At 33.5% G+C, this 17,047-nt stretch overlaps 1 protein-coding gene across 1 annotated transcript in view; it reads right to left on the reverse strand.

Annotated features, from left to right (window-relative positions):
- The window catches only part of LOC117112212 (proto-oncogene tyrosine-protein kinase receptor Ret-like), a 36,836-nt gene extending 28,294 nt beyond the window's left edge, over window positions 1–8,542 (reverse strand). Inside the window, exon 1 of the mRNA XM_033255286.1 lies at window positions 8,264–8,542. The gene's annotated coding sequence lies outside the window, so the exon portion shown is untranslated. The remainder of the gene's footprint in view (window positions 1–8,263) is intronic.
- Between the last annotated feature and the right edge of the window lie 8,505 nt (window positions 8,543–17,047).

Below are 17,047 nucleotides of genomic sequence, written 5' to 3' on the forward strand. Positions count from 1 at the left end.
TATATATATATATATATATATATATATATATGAAAAAAAAAAAGAATATTTCAACTTATGCTACTTAAGAACAGGTCAAAATGGTTTTTCTCCAATAAAGAGTTTCTAAAGTCCATACATGGTATCCTTTTCTTATAATTGTTTATTCTCGTACTGAAACACACTTTTAATCATACGGCATATCTTCTCAATGTTATAGACTTTACTTGCGACGGCAATGGTATGGTACGGTATATGAAGAGCAATCCTAACCTAAGTAACCAATGCATGAACCAGCGACATTTACTACAGTAAATATTTTGATCGAAATGCCGACAGTTATACGATTTCTCATAAAAAACGAAGGCAGGTTTCAATATAAGTTACACCAAATGTTGTCTGAAATCATTAAGTTAAAATAGTAAAACGATCCACCCGGGCATTTAGAGTACACGGTTCTAAAATATTCAAAGGTTTTCTTAATTTAGTGTATAGTTTATGTGCATTTGGCGTTAAGTCAGCACCTGTGAGTGTTTCTGTAAGTTGATGGCTGAGTGCTTAATGCGTCGGGAATGCAAGTGTAACCTATTTCAATCACCGTTAATTAGTTGTATAATTGACGAATATTAAAGAGGTTATGGGGATGCAAATTTGTGAAAAACATTGTTCGAGCTAAATTACAATGAATGTTTACGACCATATGCAAAGTGTCGGATATGAAACAAATAAAAATCGTCACACAATGCGCATGCGCACAAGTAAAACGGTATGCCATACGTGCGCATTTTACTACACAATGTGTGTAAGTAATCTTTTTGCTTGTAGGCCTACACATTTATGTGTATGAAAATTTAGTCTCCGTTTTAGTGACTTCATCAACCGAAGTTAAAAAAAAATATGAGATCGGTGTAAATAAAAGCCTCAAGTGTTGACACATTTCTATAGCTATAGTAGGCCTACAGATCTTTTATTTACTGTATTGTGATTTGATGCAGTTTTAACGTTTCATTTATCAGTGTAATGCTTATGAAAAATGTACACGTACTGCGCTTTCCATCTTTGGTTGGCTTTGATGCAGCGCGCAATAAATTTATATCTCGCATAGTTTTTTGTTGTTGTTTTTTTCTTTTTTTTTTGTAATTAGAAAAAATAATAAATGCATGCCATTGAGTAAAATACACACTTATGTGTTTACAATTATCAAATAGCTTTTTTATAAAGTGTACATTTAGTAGGATTCTAAATAGGTAGAACCTTAAATTTATGATGCTTTTCAAACAATCTTCATTATATGCAATTATTAAAAGAACAAAATGCAAGAAAAAATATACACGCCGATTCGAAAGATCACAACACGTGGCAATATAAATTGCGGAAAATTGGCTCCATCATTTGGCCCATGTCAGCGGACACAGACGTGTTATGAGTTGTCCGCCCTTGGAGGATTATCCATCGCTTCGAATTATGATAAAGAAATACAATATTGTCATTAATCTTACATTACTAACTGTTTTTCAATGAATTTCAGTGATAAAGGCCGGTGGTACATGATGGCTGCATACGCATTATGCTTCATAGTACATTAGTGTGTGTGTGTGTCAGTGAACTGCAATTATGATAATAAATGATTGAAGAACGTACTTACCTACCATAATTGATTATAATGATAACATAATGAAAATAATAATAATAATAATAATAATAATAATAATAATAATATATTAATAAACAATAATATTATAGAAGGCATACGATGTTCGCGCGCCTATTATGATGCATTCATTCTGGGCTGATGTAGTTTAAACAAAATAACATCTGGATGTTAGGATACAGGACGGCTTTAATCAGAGGGATTCTAACTATATATACGAAAGCTGCTAAAGGCCACTAAAACACCGGTCTCAATTTAAAGCGGTCTTTCATTGGAGCAAGACCTGTGTATACGTTGTCGTTTTGTGGGACATTTGCAAAAATATCCATGGAACAGGGCTTAATGCAACGACCGATTAGTGTGTCTACCAGTTCTATGTTTATCTTATAAGCATCATTAGAGTCAATGTGCTTTTTAAGCTTACACAGTTTGTTATTATGCAATATTATGTATTGACTATACATATACCTGCGAGTTAAATAAATGTACCAATGTTCCTTCGTGAATATTATTTGTACTTTCAATAAGGATAATTTCTGTATATAAATTTATTAAACGCTGAAGGTTATTTTAATTATAGATACTGATTATCATATTATTTTAGGCAGTTGATCAGTCAGCAGAATTACTTTGTTTAGATCGTATTTTTTACCAGAGAGTAAGTTACATACTCACAACTCCCTGTCTTGACGAAGAATGAGGACGAGCTCAAATCCAAATAATTATAATTCGAAATATAGGATAAACGCCTAGCCCCAAAAAATATAAAAATATGTTTTATTTATTATAAAACAAACAGCAACGTACTGTATTTTAACACTATGAACAAGTAAACAAACCCACTGGTCTACGCAATCTATTAATAGCCTTAATCAATTATTTTCCTTCCGTATGTAGCCTATATTGATCAGAAATTACAACACACGTATTGATCCGATCACATCTGTATTGATTTTGCCCCAAAACGCAATCTATAAGTTGATAAAAATCAATACAAAACCTACTAACATAATCTTCGGTGTTCTTTAACGATTAAAATAATTATACTATTCAGCTTTTTTAAATTACAAATTTTCTCTATTACTAGAAACTGTCATTTACTTTTCTAGCTTTCTCCAGACATTATTTGTATTTTCTATACTTTACTTATTTTGTTTCTTGTAATTTCTGATGATGCACTATGGATTTGGATTTATTCGGTGTAAACACCAAGGATAGCCCACGAAGTCTAGAAGAAGACTTATTTCCAGTGGGGCCCTTCTGGTTATTTTAATAAGTGAATACATTAAATTGAACTTGAACCTGAAACAACCACATCTTCCCGGTAGCTGAGAGAATAAACCTAACGGTATAAACCTATTGTTGACGTTATTTCTAAATGTTCGTCTCGTAATACCATGCAGTAATTTCAGTTATATCAACATAATAATGTTAATTTCATAACTACTTTACATCACTACTTTACTGTCATGCTTGTATAATTAAAACAGATCTAATGTATAATAATTTCAATAATGATTTAGATACACAGTAAAGTTTCGCCCAGGATCAGAGAAATATTTGTGGCTCAAAATGTTCTAATTTTTCAAACACAGAAAATTTTTATTATAATTATGCACAGATAAGATTTGTTAGTTTTTCTTTTAAAAAAATGAATAAATAAATAAAAACCTCATTTGAAATTTTACTTTAGGTTCAATTTGTTCTTATTTTGTTTGTATTTTTCATCAGACTCAGTGTTCTTATAAAATGTGTTCTTATTAATAAAATGTATATGTGAAATACTACCTCTATAGATTTTGCTTTCATAGTACGTACAGTCAGGTTGGATTTCTTTCTTTCTTTCCTATTCAAGCAAAGAACAAACCATAATTAAAGTCCTGATGCATGCATTTTCCCAAAATCTTGACCATTTATGTTATTCATCTATTAACAACTTCACCATTATACTGTATTTAGCCTCTGGTCAGGTAGATAATGTGGTGTTTCCACAGATTACACTAAAGTTGTTTTTATTTGTCCAGTAAGACAGTCAAAGCAATCATACCCATTAAGAGAAGTGCTATAAAATATGACTATAGACTAACTAACATGTAAGCAGGTAAAAGATAGGTATATTTACAGAAACGTCTTATACAGCCTTAAGCCACCAGAATTTATTAGAAACAAATATATTTATTAATTCATATTCTGAATTAGGCTAACCAATCTCTGTGAATTTGAATATTATTTAAAATTTAGATGGCACGGACACATATTGGCCATTGTACAATCACGCAGTGATGAAAATTCCTTTCAAAGCCATTTAAACATTACAGTGTGAGTAATAAGCTACTTCTAAAAATTATTAACAAAGCAGTCAATGATACTATGCTTATAGAGTTAATGATACGATTGATTTACCTAACTGGTCATAATGTTCTTAACAATAGGCCTATATAAAGCACAATGGTATATGGTACAACTGGGTCTTTTGCTTCAAGCTTTATAGTATATAGTAGGGTATTTTAAACATTAAATAGAAATTGGTTAGCAAAAAAAAAAAAAAAAATCAGTCATTATTCCGACGTTAGTGCCCTTCGGTATTGAATCATGTTGTTTCTATGTTAGAAAGGCACATCACTTTTCATGAAGACATTTAAGCGAACTATGTCCAGATTATGACATAATTAATGTCGAAATACTGAATCCTGACACGATGGCGTGCATTTCGATACTTGGAGTATGTATTATCCTATCTTATTTAGGCGAAGTGTTTCCCGGGTTTGTTTTCAATCTTTCGTATAAATAGATGACCATTGCACAACGATTTTAGACCAAGCCCACCTTATACATTTGAGGACCTCTTCTTAGAATTTAATTTGTTACCAAAAAAAGTATAATGGTATATCATCTTTGACTATCTAAAATTTAAAACTTAAAAAAACAACCACTGCAGGGACAGATTTGTTTATTGAAATGTTGCAAGATACAAAATGCAAGTCAACTTTATTTTCAAAAATGAATTTGAAATAATGTGGGGTATCAAAGAATAAAAAAATTAAGTGCTGAGTGAACTATATTTAAACTAAAACTGTAAGTAATATCATATAAGCTATCTTCTGATATTCTGATAATTAAATTGGTTGATAAAGAATAAATAGAGTATCTGACTCCACTTCACGTATTTACAATATTTGAGTATAATTTGCTTCTTGTTACATGATACTACTGTGTGCTGCCTCATTGCTTCCTTCCAGATACCTGCCCGTTTTATTCCGTTGGAGTGTTGGGCGGTATCTTATCCAGATCCTGGCAAATATGACAGTGAATCTGTACCAATTGAAGAAAATTTAGAACAAAATACATCCAGTAGTAGGCCTAAAGCCCTAAAACGATCAGGAATCGTCTGTAGGCCTAGTGTTATGTTATAGTACGTACCTGGACATTAAAAAAGACTAACATCAGTACCACAGAGAAACTGTATGATCGACTACACGGTCGTCGTGTGTAGCATATGATCCCACAGATCCAAGTTATCGCACAACCATATCACTATCATAAATCCAGAGGAGAATATATTGAGTATTTTAGAAGAAAAATAATCATCATACAGTATATGAAGTGAAGAGAGCAAAGAGGTCAAGGAGGCGTTTATGTATTTATGAAAAAAGAAGCATCAAAATTAAAAGAGATGGTGGATCATACCATCATACTATCAGAATACAAGTGCAAGCAGTCATGATGAGTACTGGAGACAATCACAACAGAGGTCTCCACTCCTCATGACTTGATTATCCCTTTATAATACTTTTAACTGCAACGAAAGTTCTACACCAAAACAAAAATTCTGTATACTTTCGCATACTTTTCTGTCGTGAGTATTTTCAGCACGACTTTATTTCCTAGGACAACCTATTTTGTGATATTCGTCTGGGAACATCTACATAATAATAATTACCTTCAAAAATTTATAAACATTTTGTGACAACGTATGTATCTGCCTGATTTAAGTTCCTGTCAGACACGGAGTCACATTGTCAGAATTTTCATTAGCAATGTTTGATAGCCATTCCTACTTCATTTCTATGAATCAAGGGATCTTCATGGATGAGACATGGGATGGTCTCCGCTATCATCTCTTGGTTTTAATTTATTAGGCCTAATGTGGGAAATTTGCATCTCTCACTTGGTAGACCTAATAGTTTTTTTCTTTTTTTTTAAATTCAACTTTATAACGTTTTAGAGTGCTTTTGTTTTCGCTTGATTTTATGTTAAAGTTCTAATGTAGTTTCGATAATATTTCAAATTGGTCGTCTAGGGGGTAGATGGTGAAAATGTTGTGGTTGGGTCTTTCAACCTTCATATATCGTGTCATTTTGTAACGCGAACTTTTAGTTGATTCTCTTGTACTTTCAACTTATTTATTTAATTTTAAGGTGATGTTGCACCATTAACACAACCAATCTTATGCCTCTGACAAATAACAATAAAATATATCTGTGTCTTCATATGTATTTGTATCTTTTTGTAACTCTGCTAAAAACATTATGTAACTTTCATTGTCTAAGTTACGAGATGCCCACGATAGATTTATGAAAAATCTGAGTTTGTCTGCCCCCGGCGTTTGAACCCCTCGCTATGATGTCACTTACCTTTCTAGCTCATCTTGCCTACTCCGAGACTCCACACAGGAGTATACGTGCGTACGTGGTATTTATGGCATCAATGGATTATATATTTTTAGTCTCGCAATCCATATACCCAACGGAGCCGGTGATGTTAGATTAAGATGCAATGACCAAGAGCCATAATAATAATTACTGTAGATTTCTACTGTTGCTTTAGTATCTGCTGAGATGAACTTTACTTAAGATCACACTATATGTGTTTTGTCTGGTCAGTACATTAAAGCAGATTTTCAACACTATTTAATGCGTTTGTTACCTTCGCTCACCTTTTTAGCCTGGCATAAATTACTGGCGAAAGTCAGTTAACACGTTTAAACTAAAGTTCATATTGAGTGCTATTTGTCTACCTAATATAATATTCGCTAGTTTTTTTTCTTTCTTTTTAAAAAAAATGTACAACGACAATATTATTTTGCATTCGCATAATAATAAATATAATAATAATAATAATAATTATTATTATTATTATTACTATTATTATTATATTACATGCATTATGAAGTATAATTGTCATCATCATCTTCATTGTCGTAATCATAATAATTATCAACATTATTATTATATCATTACCATCATCATTACACATTATTATAATTAATAATAATAACAATAGTAATAATAATATTAGTAATAATAATTAGGAAGATCATAGTTGCAGATAATATAAAATAGTATTGATATAATGTTCAGACAATTCATTCAAGCATCCACCTTGTTTTTCACATCTTTTTCTTTTTCCAATTTCCAATAATTATAGTATAACAACAAAGCATGACATTCTGCTTACAGTTGATCCCACCATAATGGAATAAGTCAACTATGCAAGGCAACTATCAATATATTGCAGAGTATCTCCTTGGCTCATTCAACTCACAATCAACAAAGATGCGTATACCATCTTCTACAACTCATGCACGTTGCGAGCTCTTTGCCATGGAAACACAGTGTGTCAGTCAATAATGTGCAGCAACTTAATCCAATTAAAAGCGTAGTGAGTACACTGTATGGTACATAAACGTGATGCAGGCGCGGATCCAGTATTTTTCAAAGGGGGGGGGGGGGGTGGTGGGGACGGGGGTGGGGGTGGGGACACAACAGTTTCAGAATAAATAAGTGAGTAGCACATAACATTGACTTGCATTCAAATTTTCAAAATTTAGTGGCAAAAGTGGGAGGAGTATTGTATTATTCTGTGATGCGGAGAGGGGTAATGATAGGATTAGTTGTTGGTATTTTGTGATTTAGTTATTTTTCTATTCATTCACTTTTTTTGAATTTGAAAAGTGGCACTAATAAAATATACTGTATTATCTGTCTCTTATACACATCTAGATGTGTATAAGAGACAGATTTTAGAAGATACTCGAAGTCGCATTCATTCCAGAAGAAAAAAATACGTTTCTTTTTCTTTCTTTTTTTTCGTTTATTTTTCGTTTGATAACTGCCGACATACGACCATGAAAAAACATTTTTAAAGTACTGTACGCATTGCTATTTCTGAGTACCGGGTCGGTACCACGTGGATATTGAACACGGGGGTCAGTGGACCAGAAAAAGGTTGAGAACCTAGTAGGCTCTAAAGTATGATCAACCAATTCGTTTAAAACCGTAAGGGTATTAACACTAATTTGCAAAACGCATTGTCAAGTTAGCGATCGATGACTTCCCGATTCCACCTGTCTACATAGTTATTTTTTTAAGTGTAAACATTCTACTGTATTGTTCGCATTCTAGGTCGCAATAAAAATAAAATTGAAAATCGAAGTTTGATTTACGCCTTTACCAATCTACATAGTTTAAAGGGGTCATTTTCTATAACTCATTGCCGGTATAAAGTTGTTTATGTACTAATTAATTAATTAATAACATCATAACATGCACATAATATAGAGCACAATGTGTGTTGTATTATAATACACACGGTGCTCTATTATTGCGGTATCATTTAAAATAATATTCTTACCAGAATTATGTAATTCTCCAAAGAAAGCAAAGAGTGTTTGCATACGCAATCTAATCCGGTTGCTTCGTGCTAACAGGTTGTCGAGCTGGTATCTTCCCTGCACGTTTCTCCGCCAATCCTAAAGTGATGCCAGCGGTGGGTTTAATTTCATCTTACATAAAAATATATTGACGCTCAAATATTACTTCATTGTTATCGAACTGTGAGTAATTGCGACGCTGCAGATGAGCTGCCCGTTTGTCGAATCGTTCACGACTGATTCTCGACAACTATAGTCATTTAAATGAAAACAAAAACGCATTAAAGTGTGACAACGTCCTCTATTGGCGATGTCCAAAATACTCATAATCAATATCACAACTCTGTACCATGTTGTTGTAAGAGGGCGTTGCTCTACAAGTTGTCAAAATCCTGTCCCAATATTGTTGTGCGTCTCAATGCGGACACTATTACTCGTTCTTTTGATAGCAAAATAATAACTACGAAACTCGATATGATCTTCTATGTGAAACGGAATTAAAGTATTGTTGATTTGTAAAAAAAACAAAGAGTTACTAGTATAAAAAACAAGTATTTAGATAAACTCCTGCCCGAACTTTAAAAAAGCATGCACAGTTATTAATAATTATTGCAATTATTAGATGAAAATTCCCATAGTTTTTGTGATGATTCCGCTGCGATAAAACATTTACACACATTTTAAAGGAAATTTCGATTCCATTACATACAATATAATTTTGATCGTTATTAATTATAAATGATGCACTGAGGCTAACTAATTATCACCGCCAAGCGAGTACAAGAAGAAATAAGGCCTATTTTATCCCAAAATTTATTTTAATACTGTAAATTATGTGCTGATCTTAAAATGAGCAAATCAATCAAAAAGTTTTAAAAGATTTGTTTTAATATATATATTTTTTAAATTTGGGTGGTAGTATATACATTTTTATAATGAAAGTCAAACACGAGGCCAAGATATGGTAAAGTTCAATAAAACGTGTTCTGTTTTAATAAATTATTACAACTATGAAAACTAAACTTGACAGGGTTTTTGTTTGTAATTTTATTTATTTATTTGTTTTTGTAATTAGGCTGGTGGCTAGAGTAGTCAGAGTTAGAGTGGCCAACATACAGTAATTGTATATATATTAGAAATGACACAAAATCGAAATCGGATGATTTCAGGTACGTCAGGAAACGAACTGATACCTATGTAACAAAACAGTTGCGTTATCTTTGATAATAAATAACAATAAGATGGATAAATTAGGTCATTAGAAAATTGGATAGGCCTATCATGGTAGAATGAATATAGGTGATGACGGAGATAGTACAGAATACGTGACGTAGCCGTATCGGTACTATATCATATGACACAACATTGATTAACCTCTTTTGTTTTGAACTTATGACATATTGTCATCTAATCCCTATCAGGTCATTTGATCTCATGATCATGACGACATCCTCAAAATAATAACATTTATATTAAATATATTACTACATTTGCAATAATAAAAGCAAGGATAATGATGAACGAAAATGATGATGATAATTAATGATGATGATGCCTGATGAATAATGATTGGTGATTGATGATATTGATATGATTGATGAATGATGATTGATGATATTGGTTAATGATTGATTAATGATGATTTATGATTGATGTTGATAGTTCTGGTTCTGGTGCGTAAAGCCGACCTCTCCCAAGGACTCGATGACGATGATGATGATGATAATAATAAAATAATAAATTGAAAACGTATTGATAAATCTATCATGTATGGATTTGTGAATTTTTATTTAGAAAACACAAAATTCTCATGCAACTATTGATTTTATATTAATGTACTTTTGGAGGAAAAAAAACCACGAATCTTCTGTTGCGATATCATTTTAAACCTATAATTTTAAGAGGAATTTTATTTTTAGAAGAAGTTGGAAATAATAATATTACAACACATATTGATATTGGTATGTGCAGAACAAGACCCTTGTTTATGTTACAGAAACAAATTGTTATGGGAAAATTATGAGAACGTATTGTGTTAACATATGGCGGCATTTAATGTGTTCATTTAGTTTTTTTTATGAATGTGAATTATATTATTGCATTGTACTGTTTTATATTAAAAGAGAAACACAACAAAAGACGCTCAAGAGCATTGGTTAATGAGTGATTAATGATGATTTATGATTGATGATATTGATTGATGATTGATGATATTGATTAATGATTGATGATTGATAATATGGATTAATGATTGGTGATTGGTGATTAATAATTGATGATACTGATTATTCGGTGATTAGTAATTGATGACTGATGATTTATGATTGACGATTGACGGTTGACGATTGGCGATCGATGATTGATAATTGATGGTTGGTGATTGATGATTGATGATTGATGATTGATGTTGATAGTTCTGGTTCTGGTGCGTAAAGCCGACCTCTCCCAAGGACTCGATGACGATGATGATGATGATAATAATAAAATAATAAATTGAAAACGTATTGATAAAACTATCATATATGGATTTGTGAATTTTTATTTAGAAAACATAAAATTCTTATGTAACTATTGATTTTATTTTAATGTACTTTTGGAGGAAATAAAACCACGAATCTTCTGTTGCGATATCATTTTAAACCTATATTTTTAAGAGGACTTACATTTTATTTTTAGAAGAAGTTGGAAATAATAATATTACAACACATATTGATATTGGTATGTGCAGAACAAGACCCTTGTTTATGTTACAGAAACAAATTGTTATGGGAAAATTATGAGAACGTATTGTGTTAACATATGGCGGCATTTAATGTGTTCATTTAGTTTTTTTTATGAATGTGAATTATATTATTGCATTGTACTGTTTTATATTAAAAGAGAAACACAACAAAAGACGCTCAAGAGCTGATACAAAAACACTTATTCAGTTATTTAAAAAGAGGAAAAAATATTTTGTCCCAGTTAAGTTAATTATATCAGTTTCTCGTCAATAATTGATGTGGGAATGGTTTAAATGTCTCGCAAAATTGTGTATTAAAGGAGGGTACTATCTCTATATCATATAGAAAATCTTTAGCTGTTAAAACTATCAACTGTCGTCGTATCCAAAACGTTAAATTTGCGTTATTCGCTTTGCCATTCCTGCCTCTGGATACGTTACAGTCATGTAACGGAAACACATAAACGTTAATATGTTGTACTGACTTTTCTAAGACACAAAAATGTTGTTTGGCGAAAAAAATCAAGAACGGTTAAGAAGATATTTGAATACTGTATTTTAAAAATCAGGGAAAGGGTGAATAATTAGAGGTAGTATGTTTGCCCTAGTGGAAGTCAGCTAACGTTGTGGTTTACTACCAAGTCTGATCGACAGACACAGATTTGATAGTATTATTAGCTCGCTTTATATTATGAAGAAGGTGTGAGATTAAAGGACAGCGCTTTAGAGAATATATATTTTGGTTAAGCGCTATGCAAATGACAATCAAATTATGATAGGGCTAATATATACGGTAATACAGTAGCGAGTCTGGTGTCATAAAATCGCTTCATGCTATCACCTACTCTTTTTCGGCGACGACACTGTTTGATCGTTGCGTCGGTGACAGCAGCACTGTAACGTCGGGTACTCACTGTGTCCGAGGGTCATCGGTCGACGCCATTCTATGGTAAACGCAACGCCATGAGACGCGAGTCCAACAGGTCGTTTTTAATGGCGATCCGTTCAGACTGCCGACAATAAACTAGCGCTCACAGGGGGCGGAGACGGATTCATCGTACGACGCAGTGAATGTAGCCTGGTTTCCATAAAAATCGATACACGCTGTTGCCGCCGACTCCTTCGGCGACGCTAATTGATCTGTTGAATCCGGGAGTGTTCCCAATTGCGTTGGGGACAGCTACAGTAAGCTCGGTTTCCATAGGATCGCTCAGCCTATCGGCGAAAGTCGCCTACAGTTTCGGGAGGTTTGAACGTGGGTCAACTTTGTCGATTGCGTTGCAGACGAATCAGGGTGCATGGAAAGCAACCCGATTCGTTTGCAACGCAATCGGCAAAGTTGAACCAGGTTCAACATTTCCGACAACTGTCGCCGATAGGGTGAGTGATTCTATGGAAACCGAGCTATACGCAGTGCAAGCATTACAGTGAAAACGGTGTAGTGACAGTTTAGCGATTGTGTGGAAACCGAGCTGCGAAAACGCTGTAGCGAAAGTGTAGGAAATCAGGTTATAGGCCTATAACTGACGCATCATTGCATTATTAATAAATAACGTAAACAGTATCAGCTTTTTTTGTATGTAAACCTCAACCTGGTTTATGGAAATGTTGGTTTCTGATTAATGTCAATGACCCTCTATTATTAATACACGGCGCCAGTAGTTTAATTATTCTTGTTTGCATAACAGTGACTGATGGACAATAGTACAGAAAACCGTAATTAACATTTTAAAAACACTAAGAAGAAAAATCTGAGTAATTTATTCTTTGTTCTAAGCATTTAGATCTGTTCACAAAGTTGTATACAATAGACAACAAATTTCTTCTTTTAGTTAGAATGAATGGAATACCCCAATAACTCCTGGTTAATTAAAATTCTTTTCTTACTAGTTAAGGTCATGATAAATTTAGGTCTCGCATTCCTTATCTATGACTTAAGCGAACACAGAATTCCCAATAATTTGGTATGGTGGGATTCAGCCTTCGGGTTGGAACCCCTTACACGTGGAGCAATTTGAATATACAGTACCTGCATATTTTTATCAGGAAATATTTTGCATTTAGGATTGACTAAATTCAGTTAAGGTAGATATTTTTTATACGTCTTTCTAAAGGTACTGTAATAATAATAATAATAATAATAATAATAATAATAATAATAATGATAATGATAATGATAATGATAATGATAATGATAATAATGATAATGATAATGATAATAATAATAATAATAATAATAATAATAATAATAATAATAATAATAATAATAATAATAATAATAATAATAATAATAATAATAATAATAATAATAATAATAATAATATGATGAAGACCATGGGCCTTTAATCAAATATGTACCAATTGTACTCTGCCCTACTTAGGCCTATTTGATTCCAAATCAATTGATCCTACAGTGGACGAATATTTTGCTTAGATTGCTTTCTAGGTTTATTGTAGGATAATTGTAGTTTAAGTTGTACTTGTGTTTGGGTTTAACTTATGGGGGCAAAAAGATAGCATAACTAGCCCCGTGTGGCCGGAAGAGCAGTAACTTGATAGTCCGTATATAATAAATAAATAAAACGTAGCGCATTTCCTCATTTACACGGTTGAGTAGGCTGACGTCGTTAACATATGAGAAGACGCAGCTTATTCGGGAGCCCACTATCAGCTTACACCAGTTATATCGTTATGGTTTTTCATTAACGCTTTCCGGTTATCATATTGCTGAATTTAAACCACAATTATGAACAAGCTCATTACCTCATTGTTGTCGCGTAATTCCAAATGCTAAACAAAGGGACAGCCATCTATCATCACTGAAAAATTATTAAGATTAATGCAGTGCTGATAGAGGGCGCGATGTTGTATCGTTTTCTATAGAGAGCCTATGTATATTTACGGCCAAAGTCAGAGTGTACAGCGTAAGTACTGTACATTGTAAAAATCAAATAACAAGGGCGTCAAAAGTGGTCCGGCTGGTCCGGTTATAGCCGGACCAATAATTTACAACTCAAAATCGTTTTGTAAGCCAAATTGTACTTTCTCTGACGTAACCTCTTCTTTTTTTACAAAATTATATGACCAGACTTCATCAAAACGGAAGAGGTCCCCGACGGAAGGGGGGGGGGGGGATGGGGCCGATGCCCTTAACGAGAGGTAAGATTTTCATCACGATAGCAAAGTGGGCGTGGTCAAGCGTCGCTTAAAAGGTTTAGAAAGCGGTCCAGGGTGCGAAGCCTCGAAAATGTTGACAATTTAGGGATTTCAAAGTCTTATTTAATCGATTTTAGAGTCTATTAATATGTAATACATATAATATTGTGGGTTTTTTTTACCTGAATGGATGTAATATAATTAATGAAGTACTGGTAATGGGTATTTATATTGCGCCTTTCCCTTGTGGTTATGAAGCGCAAGCCAAGGCCTCAATAATTTAGAAAAACAATGGTCGACATAAAACTGGTCATTATTCAGGAACACTACAATCTCACAGCAATAACAAACCAAATAATACAGATTACAACTTTGGACAAGTATAATGGAGTGTTATCTAATTAGTTAAAAATCAACTACAGCGTACAAAAAAAAAAACAAAAAAAAAAAAACTTCAAACATTCAGCCTATTGAAAATATGGAACAAATTTGAAATTATTTCATTTTTACTGTAGTTAAGTATCAGTCTAGCTTAGGCTTATTTATCATGATTTGATTCACCACGTAATTTTCCGGCCCCGAAACCTAGACTCAGAAATACCGGGATGATGTCCGGTGCTGGATAATGACAGATGACTAGAAAATTAGATTAATTCTAGTAAAACATTTTACTTGTACTAGCAATCTTTTATTCCTGGTAGATGGGTTGCCATGGTGGGAGGGGCCATGAGAAGAGAGCGAGCTTGTTTTGTCGCTGAAAGACAAATTTTAGATATGGGCTTCTCCTTCGAAAAGTTTTTGTTTTCTAGATGCTTTGAAATACACTTCGTGCATTATGAGACGTTTATTATTGAATACACTCGGAATTCATAGTTTTCCCTACTTTGCTATAGACAATTAATAATTATGATGATTTAGAAGATGTTGACGAGGAGGAGGAAGCTGTGCAAGATTAATTAACAGGACCTTTGATGTGAAGTGTCAAGCGAAGCCCATAGCCGGCCTAAGTTACTGTTGGGAATTTCGAGACAATATCGTCATCGTCAAATGTTCAATGCACACAGTCGGACAATAGATGATTTATGATATCTGTTTTGTATAGCAAGTATCAGTTCAGGCATTCAGTTATCTGTCTGTGGAAAATATAACATGAATCATACAAAATAAAAAGAACTCAAATGAAATAGAAATATGTAAAAAAACATCTACACTAAATCAAAATGAAATATTCACTGTCTGTTGGATCCCAGTTTAGTATTGTAGGGGTTAGATTGCTGATTAAAATGTAAAATATTTAAGATTTTTTTTACATTCAGTACATTCTCAAATGTTATGTAAATCTCATAAATCGTTATATTCATGCACCGAAGTAGAAAGTTCAACTTAATAATTTTGATGTTTTATGTTTTTTTGTTGAATGTTTTTAATGACATTACAGTCTAATATGACCACAGCATAAGGAAATCCTCTCCTTTAAACTTCTAACCTTCTAAACTTTGCGCATCTAAATATGCATATATATTTTCTCAAATCAAGGAAGTCCATTCGTTAAATTAGTATATATAGTATAGAGAATTTTGTCTCTCAATCTCAGATATCCAAATTTTAGGAAATTACATTTTATGCATGCACCGACATGAGAACTTTAACCTAATAACTTGTATAATTGGACTTACTCATGTTGTGGTCATATTAGACTGTAATATTACTATATTATTAAAGAAGTCCATACAACAAACACCATAAAATATATGTTTTATGTTGTTTGTTAAATGGACTTTTTTAATAATACTGTACTACAGTCTAATATGACCACAACATAAGGAAGTCCACTCTGTAAATGTTTAGCATAATATTTTACAGAGAATTTAGATTGTTTATCAATATCATCATGTGAGATCCAAATCACGTTTTATGCAAGCACCGATGAGGAGAGATTAAACATAATCATTTTGATATGTACATGTTTTATGTCATGTGTTGATTGGTCTTAGTTAATAATATTACAGTTTAATAGCCCTGGAACCCTGAACCCCTACCTGGGGTCCTTGGCGTCCACGTAGCCCCAATCATCAGTTCTCGCGCTTCGCTCGCAACCTGACCACTTCAATTCTCGTGGCTACGGCCCTGCTATAGGTCGGTAAAAATCTTCTCTGTAAATGTAAAGTTTTCTTGCGTAATACCAGCAAGAATACGATGCCTTGTAAGGACATAGTTTATTTAAAAAGGGTATTCCATCGGGACCACCAACCCCACCCCCTCCACCATGGGCAAGGTGAGGGGTGGGGTGGGGATCGTCGCATTTGGCCAGACCAATAAAAATTGCTTCCGACGCGCCTGGATAAGCAAACATCTTTGGGTGCTTCGATATGTAGCACATACCTTCTTTTACTTTTTGTGTTAAGCTACTTAAACATACAAATCAATACATGAATTGCTTTAGGCTTTGAACTGTACTGTACCAGTTACATTCAATGGAACATTCTACTAAGCCCACCCTTTTGATACTAGGTAGGCCTACTGTAGTTTTCGCCGCACGACGTTAACCTTAACTTGTACTCAACATGCAACGCGATAGCTCCGCCCCTTTGTAAACAAATCGAAATACGCATGCGCAAAACCGTAACTAACGTACGTCGAGCACGTAAAATCTTGAAATTAACGTACTCCGCAACGGAAGATGAATACATTATGACGTCATCCGTTAACGTTAAGGTTAACGTCGTGCGGCGAAAACTGCTTAATGTACACGGGACCAATGGCTTAAACGTCTCATCCGAAAGACAGTGCGCTATTGTAACATGCATTTCAGCCCTCCAGCTTAAACAGAAGGAGAGGCAGCGATGGGAATTGAACCGGGGACCTAGAGATCTCCACGGTTCAGCAC

The sequence above is a fragment of the Anneissia japonica genome, unplaced genomic scaffold, assembly GCF_011630105.1.
Source record: "Anneissia japonica isolate Jap-2015-1 unplaced genomic scaffold, ASM1163010v1 scaffold287992_len753583_cov170, whole genome shotgun sequence".
Lineage (NCBI taxonomy): Eukaryota > Metazoa > Echinodermata > Crinoidea > Comatulida > Comatulidae > Anneissia > Anneissia japonica.